The following is a 16815-nucleotide window of genomic DNA, read 5'->3' as shown; positions in this document are numbered from 1 at the left end:
TTAAACCTGGATGCTGCACTGAATTATGTGGACACGGTTATTCTGGTTTAGTTGCTTGTTTAGAAGTGTTCAGGTGGGCTTTGTAGCAAGCAGCATCTCAGCATATATGTCTCTATATGTAGGGTCTAATTGTGAAGCAGTAGAATCTTACACTAATAGATACACAGCAGAAGGGATTTGATAGTTGGCTCTGGTAATTAGGTTTATGTACGACCATAAACTGGATTTGTAATAAATAAATTTGACCTTAAACTGTAATCTGGTTGACATACTCTAGGCATTTATTGAATAATTAAAGCACCAATTTAATAAAAGTGGTGAGTTGAAAATAGGAGAATAAGGGACATGGTGCAGGGGAATAGACAGACCAGAGTTGGTTTGTTCTAAATCTTGGTTGCATTTTAATTTCTTATACTGTGGACTGATTGTTCAACAGTAAACTAAATGGAAGGTGCTAGATGCATTCGTCACTTTTTCGTACTGAATATCTTCGTACTATTAAGCTTTGCTCTACAAAAAATTAAAGAGAAAAGTAACATTGATTGCCGTTAGAAAAGCCACATGAAAGTAGATATTTCACCCGCTAGAAAACCGAAATGCAGGCTCAAGTGACGAGGTTAATTGTGTAGGACGGTGAAGCGGCCTTGAATATAATGTGTATATATTTGGGTTTTGGTTCTTGTATTACTAATTTTTTTGTGATTGGAGATAATATTTATTAAATAAAAAGTTAAATTCATGACAAATTATAAAAAACTTATTTTGAATTTTAACTTTTTGTAAATCATTGCTTGATCTTAACTATAAATTATAGCTCCAAAATAATCTCAAGTTTTATTTAAATATAAATATATTGATTAAAATATAATTTACAAATTAAAATAATAAGACAAATTTCAAATTGATCGTCAAAAGGTAGGGATCTTTCAATTCATCTCTCGAAGAAAATATTTTGTTTATTTTAGTCTTTTATTTGAATTAATATTTATATTATACACAAAAAGTCTTAAAAGTGAAACATATAATAGAATTACATTCTTTTACAATTTATTACGTGCATTTTTAAAATTAAAATTGTTTAATAATGATGCATAAATTGTATTTTATTTCTTTCAATATAATTTTTCTTTTCACTTTTTTGTTAATTTTATTCTAAATTTTAAAGATATAAGTTGTTACATTTTTTTGTTTTTTTATATAAAATTTTTCATTCTAAACTTTTAAAGATGTCATTTAAAATTTATTATACTTAAACATAAAATTTATCAATTTTAAATTCTTAATTATTTTGAAAATATTTTTTCTTAATCTAAATATACAATATAAATGATCAATGAGAATCACACAATTATCTTCATCCCTCTAATAGTAAAATTCTCCAAAGATAAAATTCTAACTAAATTAAAATGAACATCACATGACATAACTATACTCTTATGTTTCTTATCACGTTAATCTACCATCAAGACAAAATCTTTAAAATTCAAAGATATAGTAAATAGAAATATAAATAGGAAAAACAAATGTGCAACACAAAGTATTGTCTTTTGAAATGAATTTGTTGAGGAGCCAAAAATAAGGAGATGAATGTATTATTGTATTTAACGTGAAGGCATACACTTATTTATATAGAGGAACAAAAAAGTCAATACAAATCAACTCACTTATTTAACTGTTTGACCAACTATCTAATACATTGCTATTTGAGTGTTTATCTCTTTCAAGTTAAAGGTTATCTTAATTATTTTATCCTTATTTCTAAATTGAGTGAATCTCATATGAGTCAATACTTTGGTATGAATTAGAAATATAAGTTACCTTTACTTTTGTTGCTCAAGACTAAATCTATTGGATCGAGAATGATAAACATGATTATGTGCTAAAGCTTTAGCATTAAGATTATCACACCAAAGAATTGGTGTTATGGGAACTATAACTTTAATCTTTTGTAACAAAGATTTGATGAGGTATAAAGACAGGATTGTCTTCATTAAATTATAGATTTTTGAAGTAAACTAGTTAATGCTTTAAACTCTCCTCCATCAGCCCACTAAAAGGATTTTTTTTTTCTAAATTCATGTAAACTTATTGTAATTATCAATAAAATGCACACAAAATTAATTGGTGCATGAGATACAAAATTCTTGAATGATAAATTATGACTTTTTCTATATTGACATGCTTCACAAAAAACAAAATTATCTTATACAACAAGTTTACACTATACTTTCTTAAAACTTCATTTAAAGTCCTATAATTAGGGTCCTAATTTCTTGTGTCAAGTTTCTTTAGTAGATAGTAAAGAAAATATTTCTTTATCTGACAATTTTACATTTCTAGATAACTTGTACAACTCATCTTTAATGTTTCGTTAAAGTTAGATATTCCTTATCATTTTGTCCTTCACAAAACAAGAATTTGTGGAACATAAAGAGTATTTTTAAGCTTTTAAATTTTAATTGAGTGTCTATAACAACATTGCCATAAGCATATATTGTAAGATCTTTATCATTTTCAACTATTAGAAAATTTTTACTATTCTTATTGTGTTTGAAGGAGCTTTGCTCGAGTTGACACAATTATAGTCTTATAGGCTCCATAGGCATTTAAGTTTGTAATTTGTGTTTCTTTCTTTTGAATTTTTATTTGTTGCAACCGGGGTCACAACGGGATGGCGATAACAAGGAGTCTCCACCAAAGTTTATTAAAAAAAATATTGGAAAAACTTTTAATTAAAAAAAAACTTTGAAACCAAATTTGGGCTCGGAGTCGTTTACGTGTAAGAAAGATATTAGCACCTTACGACGTCCATTGGCTAAAATGGTTACCTTCTAATTAATTGTGCAAAATTTTACTTTAACTTTAAAAAACATTTATTTCACTCTAAGAGAAACTAATTAATATCTTTTTTACTATTTTCAAATTTGTTATTATTATTATTTTTAGATTTATTTCTAATTTTTACAAATTTTTTGAGAGATTTTAATTTTATTTTTTTTAAATAAAAAATACAATAAAAAATATTTGAATTAAAGGAATGAGTTATTTGTAAAAATATTATTCTTTTTTTTCATTTTTTGTATTAAAGAAATATATAGTAAAAAAAAACTTATCTTAACACTTTATTTTTTTATTTTTTATCTTCTATTTTCTATTTTTTTAAAATAAAATAAAAATTTCTTTTTTTAATTTCTATAAAAAAATGTTCTAGAAATTAATCTTAGTTTAAAATAATTTTAAAAATATTTTTGAACCTAAAAAAACATTTAAAAAATTGGACTTGACAGGTCAGGTTCCCGCTCTTACGTATCCTCCGTGTGTAACGCAGGAATAAAAAATACATGTAGTTCTTTTTCAAAAATTATGTTTTGAATAAGTTTCAAAGATTTTCTTTCTTTCTTTTTTTTGTGGAAAAAACTTGATTTTTCTTTATTATTATCATTTTTAAGTAAATCTACTCCTACACAGGGTTCAAGTTAGCACACAGCTACTCAATAAACCCTTACGATCCAAGTAACATTGAAGGTGGATCCTCCACTCTATCAAAATTACTTGGCCGTTGCGTGGATTCAAAAGACTCATTTTTTTTATAATAATACAAAATTGATATACCTTTTAATATGAGATTTTTGCACGCGAAAAAAAAGAAACAAACGAGAGACATACAAAACAAATAAACAAATACAAGAGCAAACAAAAATGATGAGGAAATAACTCTTATTCGATTTAAGAATTAAGTTTTTTTTTTTAAGGTTAGGATTTTTATTTTTTTTTAGGGGTTTGATTGAGGGAGAAGTAATTTAGGGTTAGAAAAATTACTAGAATTTATAAAAAGGAAATTTTATTAAATTTTCTCATTTCATATATTTATTTATTTACTACACTTGCAAAAAATGTTAGATTATGAAGAAGAAGAGAAGAATGTATAAAATAAATAAACAAAGAAGGAGAATCCTTAATAAATATAGGGAGGATGAGAAATGAACAAAGAAGAAAAATTCTTATTAGAAAAAGAGAGGATGGAAAATGAACAAAGAGAAAATTCTTTATTAGATAGAGGGAGGATGAGAAACAAACCAAAGAATGAAATGTAAAACACTTACTTGATGAAAGTTTTTCTTTTTTCCCTTATGGTTGAATCTCTCCTTCGATTTGTTCTTTCCAATTAATCTTTATGACTATGCTTTAACTCTCAGTTGATTTCTTTTTAGCTCTTTCCTCTTTCTCTCTGTTTCTCGAGCTCTCTCTCTCTTGAATCTTCTCTTTCTCTTCATTTCCTGAGCTTTCTCTCTTAAATTCTCTCTTTTTTTTCTCTCTGTGCTCTCAAAGTATCTCCGTAAAGAAAATAAAAGGTGTATACCTAAAAGTCCCCTCCTCTGAAGACCTAACCTTCCTATTTATAGGCATTTTCTAAAACCCTAGATCTTAATAAAGGCTCCATTATTTTCCGATAATCAGTAATCAATTTTTTTTCTTTTTTTATCTATTTTCCTAAAAATCTAGCAACTACTTTGACCATTTCTAAATCTGATTTTACATTTAAAAATTTAAATTTAAATTTTAAATTAGTTTTTTTTATCTATTTTCTTAACCTCTTAAAAAAGAAATTATTATATTTAATTTTTTTATTTTAAAATTTATTTTTGACAGGGACCCGGATAAAATTGGGTATTCACAGTTGCCCCTCTTTAATTATTTTTTACAAAATAATATGAATAATAAAATTTTTCATATTATTATAGTAAGAAATAAGTAAAGAAGTGAATTAATTTTATCTGTGGTCCTGTGTAACACAAGTATTGTATACGAGCCAAGTTTTGTGAAGGAGAATTAGTCAGGTTCTAGACATTGCGAAAAAATATAAAAAGTGCCAGTCAGATTCTGGACTTTGAGAAATGTAAAGGTTCTAGTCAGATTCTGGACTTTGGAAACTTTAAAAGTGAAAGTGCTAGTCAGATTCTAGACTTTTGAAATATGTAAAAGTGCCAGTCAGATTCTGGACTTTGATAAATGTATAGGTGTCAGTCAGGTTCTGGACTTTAGAAAAATGTAAAGGTGCCAGTCAGATTCTGGACTTTGAAAAATGTAAAGGTGTCAGTCAGGTTTTTGACTTTAGAAAATGTAAATATGTCAGTCAGGTTCTAGACTTTTGATGAAAGTAAAGGTGCCAGTCAGGTTCTGGACTTTGGATGAAAGTAAATGTGCCAGTCAGATTCTGGACTTTAAAAAATGTAAATGTATCGATAAGATTTCAAGCTCTAACAAAAAATTAAAGATACCGTTAGCTACTGAGCTTTGGTAGAACAATAAAGAAGTCAGTCAAGGCCTACAAAATGAGGTATGTATAAGGCTCATAAGATGATTCAAACATGCAAGAGTATAAGATGAGAATAAAACATAGGCATGTGAGATAATATGAAGCCTTGCAGGATCCAACTAGAATGAGAGTAAAGTTTATGAGATATATGAGGCATGAGTGATGGAATGAGCATATGGACCTTTAAGAAAAATTGGTATGAGTGCCTCTAAAATATGAAGCATGAGACTTGTGAATTGCAACAAGCACAACATTCTTTGATGCACAAAATACATGAAGCTTATGATTAAGTACATGTATTGGCTTAGGCCTCAGGGATGTATAAACACGGGTACTTGTAAGATGAATGGGCATTATAGATTTTAAAACAAACTAACATAAAAGCCTAAAAGGTAAAATAGGCATTAGGCCTAAGATTACAATAGGCACTAAGAGACGAAACGCACATAGAGACTTATGAGATAAACTTGCGTGAGGGCTTCATTGGTAAGCGAGTAAGAATAGACGCGCTAACCTATAAGGTACAATGAGCTTAGGAGTTCATAAGTATAAAACCTATGTAGGCACGAAGGCTTGCACGATAGGCAAGAGATAGATTTTTGAAATCAACAAGTATGAAAGCCTACAAAGTAGGTAGGTAAAAGTTTATCGAAGGCCACGAGCATAGAGACCTATAAGAAAACATGTAAAAACCGATGAGATGAAATTACATGAGGGATTAGTTGGTAAGTGAGTGAAGCCTGTAAGAATAAGCATGCCAACCTATGAGGTACAATAAGCTTACACGTTCATAATCATAAAGGTCAAGGGAATTTAATAAGCATAAAACCTATGTAAGCACGAAGGTTTGCACGATAGACAAAAGATAGAAGTAACAAGCATGAAAGCCTATAAGGTGGGTAGGTAAAAGTATATTAGATGCCATAAGCATAGAGACCTATTAGATTAAGAAAGCACGAGAACCTATGAAGTCTATGTAGAAGCATAAAGTTTGTAAGATGGAGAAGGTCTAGATACCTATGGATTAAAGTAAGCATGAGGACTTAACACTAGAGCCTAACAAGTGCAGGCATGATGGCTTATGAGATACAACAAGCATGAAGCTATGAGGTAAGTACGTGCAAAAACTTATGAGATGTAGCAAGCATGAAAGTCTATGAAAAAACACGATATCTTACGAGACATAATGGGTATAAAGGCCTATGAGGTGAGTAGATGTGAGACATATTAAGTGGCGTAAGCACCAAAACTATTAGAACAAGCACACTAACCTATAATGTGTGCAATCTTAGGAGTGCATATGCACGGAAGCCTAATTAGGCATAGGTCCTAGGTATGTGCAAAAGGGCTTATAAGAGAAGGTATGGACTTATGAAAGTAGAAAGCATGAAAGCCTATAAAGTGTGTAAGTGCAAAAGCTTGTAAGATGAAGAAGGCATGAGAACCTATGAGATAAAGCAAGTACAAGAGCTTCGAAATTAACTGACTTCAGAGTATGCAAGAGGAGATAGGCTCATGGGCCTGTGGAATAAGATAGTCATAAGACCTATGACATGGGTGGGTATAGAAATATGTGAGATGAAGAATGTACAAGAACCTATAAGAAGAAGCAAGTACAAAAGCTTGAAATTAATTGATATCAGAGCTCATAAGATAAGATAGGCACATGGAACCTATCCAAGATGAACAATGTACCAAAATTATGCAAAGAAGCATGCATAAGAGCTTGAGATTAGCTGATATCAAAGCTCATAAAATGCGATAAGCTTATAAGCCTGTGCAATGAGATAGCCATGAGACCTATGAGATGAGTAGGTACAAAAGTGTGTGAGATGAATAATACATGAGAATCAATTAGAAGAAGCAAGCACAAGAGCTTGAGATTAGTTGACATCGTAGCTCATGAGATAAGATAGGCTCATAGGCTTGTGAAGTGAGATAATCATGGGATCTATGAAATGGATATGTATAGAAGTGTTTGTGATGAAGAATGCGTAAGAACCTACAAGAAGAAGCAAGTACAAAAGCTCAATATTAGTTGACATCAAGGCACATGGGCTAGTGCAATGAGATAGCCTTGGGACCTATGAGATTGGTATATATATATATATATATATATATATATATATATATATATATAAGTGTGAGAAATGAAAAATGTACAAGAACTTATAAGAAGCAAGTGTATGAGAAGATGAGATAGATACATGGACTTGTGAAGTGAGATAGTCATGGGATCTATGAAATAGGTATGTACAAAAGTGTATGAGAAGAAAAGTGCATAGGAACCTAATAGAAGAAGCAAGTACAGAAGTTTGAGATTAGTTAATATCAGAGCTAACAAGATAAGATAGGCACATGGACCTGTGAAATGAGATAGGCTTGGGACTTATGAGATGGGTATGTACTGAAGTCTGTGATATAAAGAAAGCACAGGAACCTATAAGGAAAAGCAAACACCACAATTTGAGATTAGTTGACATCAAAGCTCATAAGATAAGATAGATACATGAACCTGTAGAATGCGATAGCAATAAATATATGAGATGAGTATTTACATAAGTCTGTAAGGTGAAGAATGCATAAGAACCTATGAGAAAAAGTAAATACAAGAGCTTGAGATTAGTTGTCATTGTAGCTAATAAGATGAGATAGGCATATGAATTTGTGAAATGGGACAGCTATGGGACCTATGAGATATGTAGGTACAAAAGTCTGTGAAATAGATAATGCATAAGAATTTATGAGAAGAAGCAAGTAGCAGAGTTTTAAGCTTAGTTAACATCAGAGCTTATAAGATGAGATAGACTTATGGACCCTTAAAATGAGATAGGCATGGGACTTATGGAATGGAGTAGGCAAATGGTCCTTCGTGGTGAACAAATATAGGCATAACAAGCTTATGAGGCTTTGAGGTGAGTAGCAACTAGAGCTATTAAGAAGTAATAAGCACAAGGTACTATGGAATAAAATAGACACAAAAACCTTTCAAAGGTTAAAAAAAGAGTTATGAGATGGAACCAATAAGACGATCTTTGAACTAGGGGTAAATGGTGTCCTTAATAGGAAGTGGGCACAAGGACTTGAACAACAAGAAATCTTATCATGTGCAATAAGTGTGAGTTTATGAAATGAATGTTTATCATATGCAACAAGCATAATGAAGATAAAATTATGAATGACTGAGAGATCAAGATTATCCAAGCAGTATGAAAGACAATTCTAGTTGAATTAATTGATGCATGATAATGTCAATGATGCAAGATGTCAAGATGATGTAAAACGTAAAGAATGTAAAAATGAATATTAACAAATTATTTTTATATTGAAATAGTTTGAAACCTATCATCTTTGCAAAGTCACACACCCTATGAATCAAATATGAGCAATCAAGATGATGTTAGAAAATGATGCAAAACAAGTTATTTTCATTTTGCAAATAGTTTGAAGCCCATCATCCTAACAACATCACGCTCCTTATGAATCAAATATGAGGAAGGACTCATAGTTTTTTTTGCTTGACTTGTGACTAGATGCTTGGCCAACGTGCTTTCAGATTAGCTTCTGCTAATATTCTGTGAGCTAAAATGATGATATGCTTATGTTGTATTTATTAAGAACCCAATGAACTTTCTATGACTCAAGACAAATCAAAATAATTGCAATATTCTCTCTCTCTCTCTCTCTCTCTCTCTCTCTCTCTCTCTTTTCGTGGACACATGTTTCCCTTTAATATATGTTTATCAAAATGTAAAATAAATTAATGGTAAAACAAAGAAAATCAACAATTTATTTAAGAGACAGATGAAACACATTGCAAAGAGGGTAATGTATAGCGGGTGAGAATGAAATGCATATAGTTTGAAGTAGATGGAATCAAAATGAATAACTACAATGATACTGGAGTAATGTTTTTTGAACAATGCTAGTTGCACATGTTAATAATATTAACCACTCATTAACCAGCTTAGAAGTAGGTTAACCAAGCTTGAAGCCTTGTTAATTATCCAGTTTGAAGTCAAGCACTTCAATTGGCTCTCTTTTGCCTCAGTTTGCATTCATGTCATTTCATTCTTTTCATCTCAAAATTATTAATTACCCCATTTTGAAAAGCTTGGAACATCATTTATCCCAATTTAGGATTTGACACTTATCGATTGCCTCTATTTGAATATATCATGCCAATTATCCCAGATTAAGGATTTCAACACATCCATTGATCCAATTTAAGCTTTTATCATGCTTTTCATTTATGATCCCTTTTGGTAACTTTTTTTTTTATTTCATGAAACCCTTTTTTTTTTACTTTTCTTTTTCTTTTTTCTTTTTGGTAAATCTAGCAGTCAAGTCTCTCTTTTTTCTTTTGCGCTGACTTTTGCCTAGGTTGCTCTTTTGAGTTTTCAACCTAGCAGACATCTTTTTTTTTTTTTTTAATTTGCATTTAAGATCCTTTTTGGTAACCTTTTTTTGTTTTTATTTCATGAAACCTTTTTTTCTTTTTCCTTTTTGGTATTTTTCAAATCTAACAATCGAATCTTTCCCTTTTTTTTCCATCCTTTTTTCTTTTGTTTTTTTTTTTTTTGCATCTTTATTTTTCTTCTTAAAGAGATCCCAACTATCATATCTAGGAGAAGTAAAGTCTAATCAGGAAATCCTTGTGGCATAATGTATTCAATCTTTTGATGTCTAAGTGGGGTCTAATTTATAAGTATGATCACATTTTTTATTTTCAAACTTGTTTCCATTTGTACTCTTAAAAAGAAGATTTTGTCATCTTTCGTAAGGAAAATTATTTTAATTCCACAAAAAGTTGCCCCATTGCACTTATTCTTCTTTCATCCAAACTTTTTTTTTTCTCCCAAAATATTGCCCCAATTGCAATCCAATCTTTGTGACCATTCATTACAATGATATTCATATATTAAGATAAAGCTTCCAAATACATGTATTTTTCTCATTTGCTTGAATAATAAGACAGTCAAAGTTACTTGATATGATACTACCATTGTTCATCAATGGATATTGTTTAAATCAAATTCAATAATGAGTATACATAATCTTAATATTCCTCATTTGCTAGTATAACATTGAACAACTTTAAATATTTTTACTCTAAAAGTAAATTTTTTTTAAAATAATTAGAAATAAGAAAAATGCAACTTAGTATGCTTCTAAAATATTAAATAAATATACATTATTTTGAAAAATGAACATATGGATAAATGTATGAATTATTTTTAAAAAAGTGAATGCATTAATGACTTTGGAATATGTGAATGGAGGGATCATCATTTTTTTTGTTTTAAAAGTGAATGCATAAATAATTTTTTTTTTGTATATACGAATGATGGAATCATTTTTTTGTTTTACAAGTGAATGCATGAATCATTTTTTTGTATATGCAAATGATGGAATTATTTTTTTATGTGCAAATGCATGAATCATTTTTAAATGTGAATGCATTTTTTTTGTATATGCGAATGTCTGGATCATTTTTTATGCGAATTCATGAATTATTATTTTTTTATATATGAATGCATGAATCATTTTTTTATATGTGAATGCATTAATTATTTTTTTATATACGAATACATGAATCATTTTTATATGTGAATGAATGAATATATTTTTTTTGTATATACGAATTCATGAATATTTTATTTTTGTTTGAATCAATTCTTTTTGTATATGCGAATGAATAAATTTTTTTTTGTATATACGAATTTATGAATATTTTATTTTTGTATGAATCAATTTTTTTATATATGCGAATGCATGAATTTTATTTTATTTTTTGTACAAAACGTGTAGGATGAATAATTATGAATGATTTTAACAAATGAAGGAACAAAATAAATTTTATAAAGAAAATATATTTTATTTTTATTTATTTTAATTTTTCTACATTCTTGTGATAAAAACTCTAATTTTTAGAGTTCACTATGTCCTTTTGTTGGTGTATGGTTTCATGGATAGATCTAGATTCCTATGGTCTTGTATGGCTCCCAGATTGCCCCTATTAAATAATAAGGACCTAGCTCATGACTTAGTCATAAGTAGGGACGTGCCCTCTCAATATGAGTAAGTCAATGTACTAGGAACAATCTGAGTGGTAGCTCAACAACTACCAAGTGAGCATAAAGCCCCTCAATAGTAGTTGTTAAGGCACCTTCTACTCCTAGGCTTGCATAGGCTTGGGTATAAAGCCCAAATATGTGTGAGGTAAGTGTTAGTGATGTGTGTGCATAGAGCATACAAGTTTTTACCCTATTAACTACCCATCTAACACAGACTAACAAATATCGAAAAATGTACAAAAGTCATTTACCCTAAGATTCACAATATAGCAAGAGAAATAATAGTAACAAGATATTTACAAAAATAAACTGAACAATAAATAAAATAAAAGGAATACACAAACAAAATGATGAGTGAAATAAAAAAAGATTAAAACTTTTGCACACTTAATTAGATTAGGTTTGTCTCTTAAAAATGTCCTTAGTGGAGTCGCCATCTATTGCAACCGGGGTCACAACGGGATGACGATGATAAGGAGTCGCTATCAAAGTTTATTAAAAAAACATTGGAAAAACTTTTAATTAAAAAAAAAAATCTTCGAAACCAAATTTGGGCTCGGGAGTTGTTTACGTGTAAGGAAGGTATTAGCACCTTACGACGTCCGTTGGATAAAACGGTTACCTTATAATTAATTGTACAAAATTTTACTTTAACTTTAAAAAATATTTATTTCACTCTAAGAGAAACTAATTAATATCTTTTTTACTATTTTCAAATTTGTTATTATTATTATTTTTAGATTTATTTCTAATTTTTACAAATTTTTTGAGATATTTTAATTTTATTTTTTTAAAATAAAAAATACAATAAAAAATATTTGAATTAAAGGAATGAGTTATTTGTAAAAATATTATTCTTTTTTTTCATTTTTTGTATTAAAGAAATATATAGTAAAAAAAAACTTATCTTAACACTTTATTTTTTATTTTTTATCTTCTATTTTCTATTTTTTTTAAAATAAAATAAAAATTTCTTTTTTTAATTTCTATAAAAAAATGTTCTAGAAATTAATCTTAATTTAAAACAATTTTAAAAATATTTTTGAACCTGAAAAAACATTTAAAAAATTGGACTTGACAGGTCAGGTTCCCGCTTCTACGTATCCTCCGTGTGTAACGCAGGAATAAAAAATACATGTAGTTCTTTTTCGAAAATTATGTTTTGAATAAGTTTCAAAGATTTTCTTTCTTTCTTTTTTTTGTGAAAAAAACTTGATTTTTCTTTATTATTATCATTTTTAAGTAAATCCACTCCTGCACAAGGTTCAAGTTAGCACACAACTACTCAATAAACCCTTACGATCCAAGTAACGTTGAAGGTGGATCCTCCACTGTATCAAAATTACTTGACCGTTGCGTAGATTCAAAAGACTTATTTTTTTATAATAATGCAAAATTGATATACCTTTTAATATGAGATTTTTGCACGCAAAAAAAAAGAAACAAACGAGAGACATACAAAACAAATAAACAAATAACTCTTATTCGATTTAGGAATTAAGTTTTTTTTTTTAAGGTTAGGATATGCAAAGAAATTAGGGTTTTTAGAATTTATGAAAAGAAAGAATTTTAAGATTTAGAAAAATTAAATTTTTATAATTTGCAAAATTGTTAGGGTTGAAAAAAATGGTTTGTTTTAGACCTTGCAAAAAATTGAATGATTTTGGGTTAGAAAAACAAATATTCTTTTTAGGGTTTGCAAAAAAAAAAAAAATTAGTTAGAAAAAAAATAGTTTATTTTTAGGGTTTGCAAAAAGGTAATACTTAGATTTAGTGAAAAAAAATTAATTTTTATGGATTTGGATTTTTATTTTTTTTAGGGGTTTGACTGAGGGAGAAGTAATTTAGGGTTAGAAAAATTACTAGAATTTATAAAAAAGAAATTTTATTGAATTTTCTCATTTCATATATTTATTTATTTACTACACTTGCAAAAAATGTTAGATTATGAAGAAGAAGAGAAGAATGTATAAAATAAATAAACAAAGAAGGAGAATCCTTAATAAATATAGGGAAGATGAGAAATGAACAAAGAAGAAAAAATATTATTAGAAAAAGAGAGGATGGAAAATGAACAAAGAGGAAATTCTTTATTAGATAGCGGGAGGATGAGAAACAAACTAAAGAATAAAATGTAGAACACTTACTTGATGGAAGTTTTTCTTTTTCCCCTCATGGTTGAATCTCTCTTTCGGTTTGTTCTTTCCAATTGATCTTTAGGACTATGTTTTAACTCTCAGTTGATTTCTTTTTTGCTCTTTTCTCTTTCTCTCTGTTTTTCGAACTCTTTCTCTCTTGAATCTTCTCTTTCTCTTCATTTCCTGAGCTTTCTCTCTTAAATTCTCTATTTTTTTTTCTCTCTGTGCTCTCAAAGTATCTCTATAAGGAAAATAAAAGGTGTCTACCTAAAAGTTCCCTCCTCTGAAGACCTAAGCTTCCTATTTATAGGCATTTTCTAAAACCCTAGATCCTAATAAAGGCTCCTTTATTTTTCGATAACTAGTAATCAATTTTTTTTCTTTTTTATCAATTTTCCTAAAAATCTACCAACTACTTTGACCATTTCTAAATCTGATTTTACATTTAAAAATTTGAATTTAAATTTTAAATTAATTTTTTTATCTATTTTCTTAACCTCTTAAAAAAGAAATTATTATATTTAATTTTTTATTTTAAAATTTATTTTTGATAGGGACCCGGATAAAATTGGGTATTCACATCATTATTATGTGATTGTCTCATATGTTTTGTCAAATATATGAAAGCAATAGTAGGTAGTGTGCCCTGATTTATAACAAATCTAACAACTTAATTTATCTCTAAGTTCATCACCTTTACCACTTCTAAAGCCCGAACTTCTTTTTCTCTAGCTACTTTGATCATTGGATTTTCTACCTTTATTGTTCCCTTTTAATGTTATGTTTGCAAAAGAATTCAATGTGAGCCAAAGATTCTTAATATGCTTTAATATATTATCAAAAGTGAACATAAGAGATATTATTGAATTAGCTAAGTTTCAATGAGATTGGCTATCTCAGTTTAAAACCAACTAAATATAACTAATTTAGTTTAATATATTCTAACTTAGTAATTCTATAAAGACTTAATTATGTTTTTTGTCCTTATAAATATAGGTTTTTTTGTTATTAGTACCTACAATTATTTTTATTAGGAAGTGATCCTTTTAAAATAGGTAATTTAGGAATTGGTCCCTGTTGTTAACTCTCTTTGTTAAGTGTTGAGCTGGCTAACGGAGAGCTAGTTCAACACTCCACGTGGCCATCTTGAAGCCCAGTCACAGCCTATGTAGCATGCTATGTCATTTATTATTTATTATTTAAAATTAAAATTTGTAAATAAACTTCTAAACCTATTTTATAAAATTGCATAAAAATCTTTCTTCTTCTCCATTCTTTTCTTCTTTTACACAACTCCATCACCCCTACCCCTACTCGTTTCTCCCATGGCCACTTCCTTCCTTTCTCCTTCCTTACACTGCCACTCTCTCCCTTTCTTCCTCCTTGCACCACCACTCCTCCCCTTCATCCACACACTCCCACCCACACCCCATAGCGACGGGGAATAAAACCGATATTGGAGGTGTCAAAAATGAGGAAATTTACTTGACTGCGTTGTTGCATAAATTTGTGTCTAAATGAGGTTATGCACAAAGGTAAGAGCTTTTGGTTTGGAATTGGTATTTTGTGCCTTTTGTTTTAGATTATGTAAGATTGTGGCCTCAAGAAAGTAGTAAGGAGGAGGTGATAGCTGGCAAACTGTACTAGTACCTCCACTGGCACCCATCCGTAAATCAACACTTCAATCATAACTATAGACAAGAGAGCTTCGACTTTTCCTTTCCTAAAATTCATGCAAGTAGAGAGATGCCCAGATTGGAGAAAGCTTCTTTGAATTCCAACTCTGCAAGGACACATTAATTGCAATCAAAGGACTGGTGGAACAATCTAGTGGGAAGACACAACTCTTGAATACTAATACCAATTCCAATTAAAATGTCTTCGACAGTAAAGACGTGGGTGTAAAGTGGCAACATAGTTACAACAAAGCTATTTAATGAGAGATTTTCTCTAATTACTTAATTTTTCTTTACACATATCATAGGACCTGAGTTTCCAAGTTATGGGTTAACGCATTTGTGTGATAGCTTGGATTTAATATGTTACTGTGACCTCATCTCTCATCTGTTTTTGCATTTATGGATTTTTACAAATTTCTCAACATGTCATTTTGTTTGATGTCTTGTAAAGCATTCCTTTCATTGTTAAGGAGAGGGTTGTTTTATGGAGTAAAGTTTGCTGCTTTTTTCATTCTTCTAAATATACCACAACTTGACTCAATATTAAAATCATTGATAAGTTTGGCAGGGTTAGGAGGAGGGGTGTGAGGAGGAGGAAGAGAAGAGGTTGGAATTGTGGTTGTGGGGTTGGGGAAAGGAGAGGAGGCGAAAGTAGAGGTGTGGGTGTGAGAAGAAGAAGGGAATGGACTGTGAAGGAGTGGTTGCGAGAAGGGGGAAGAAGGGGAGGGATGAGAGAATAAAAAATTGAACTTGTTTGCAAATATAAAAAATATAATGAGGGGTTATTTGCAAAAATTAATTTTAAAAAATAAATGACATGGCATGTCATGTAAGAAGCGATTGGGCCACGTGGAGTGTTGAGCTGACTCTCTGACAACTAACTCAGCACTTAACAGAGAGAGAATTAACAGCAAGAACCAATTCTTAAATTACTTACTTTAGAAGGACTATTTCCTAACAAAAATATTTGTAGAGACTAAACCCTAAACCCTAAACCCTAAATTAAATGGTTCATATGCTTTTAGAAATTAAAATAATTAATTTCTTATAGTTACTTTTTTTTTTTAATTTTAAGAACACCACTAATAAATATCTTTAAAACTAAAACTCTTGATTTTATAATTTTAAGACTAAAATGATTTGATTTTGTAATTTTTATATCATTTTAGAGACTAAAATAATGTATTCAGACAAAAAGATATTATTAAAATAAGATTAATTAACATTGTCTTAAACCTACACGAAAACAGATTAATAGAAAAGTTTCTCTCTATTAAACAAATAAAGAGAAATAAAAATAGTATAATACAAAATTTTAGCATATAATAATTTGTTATTAATTTTAATGAATTAATTTTTCATAAAAAATTGAAAATATCTCATTAAATATAGACACCCAAAAGTATAAATTCGACATTTTTTTACTTTCCCTATATTTTTTACATATTATCTGAATACTTTTTAATAAAAATTATTTAATAATTAAGGAAAGATGGGATTTATTATCATTTTGCTGCTCTTCACAACAATACAGAACCAATCGCACCACTCTCGCCACCCTTCACCAGCTCCTTCCAACTCTTCTTCCACTCCTCTCTGCAACT

The sequence above is a fragment of the Abrus precatorius genome, unplaced genomic scaffold (genome assembly GCF_003935025.1).
Source record: "Abrus precatorius isolate BTA unplaced genomic scaffold, Abrus_2018 Scaffold6, whole genome shotgun sequence".
NCBI lineage: Eukaryota > Viridiplantae > Streptophyta > Magnoliopsida > Fabales > Fabaceae > Abrus > Abrus precatorius.
The sequence above is the reverse complement of the archived record's forward strand: the minus strand, read 5'-3'. Positions refer to the sequence as shown.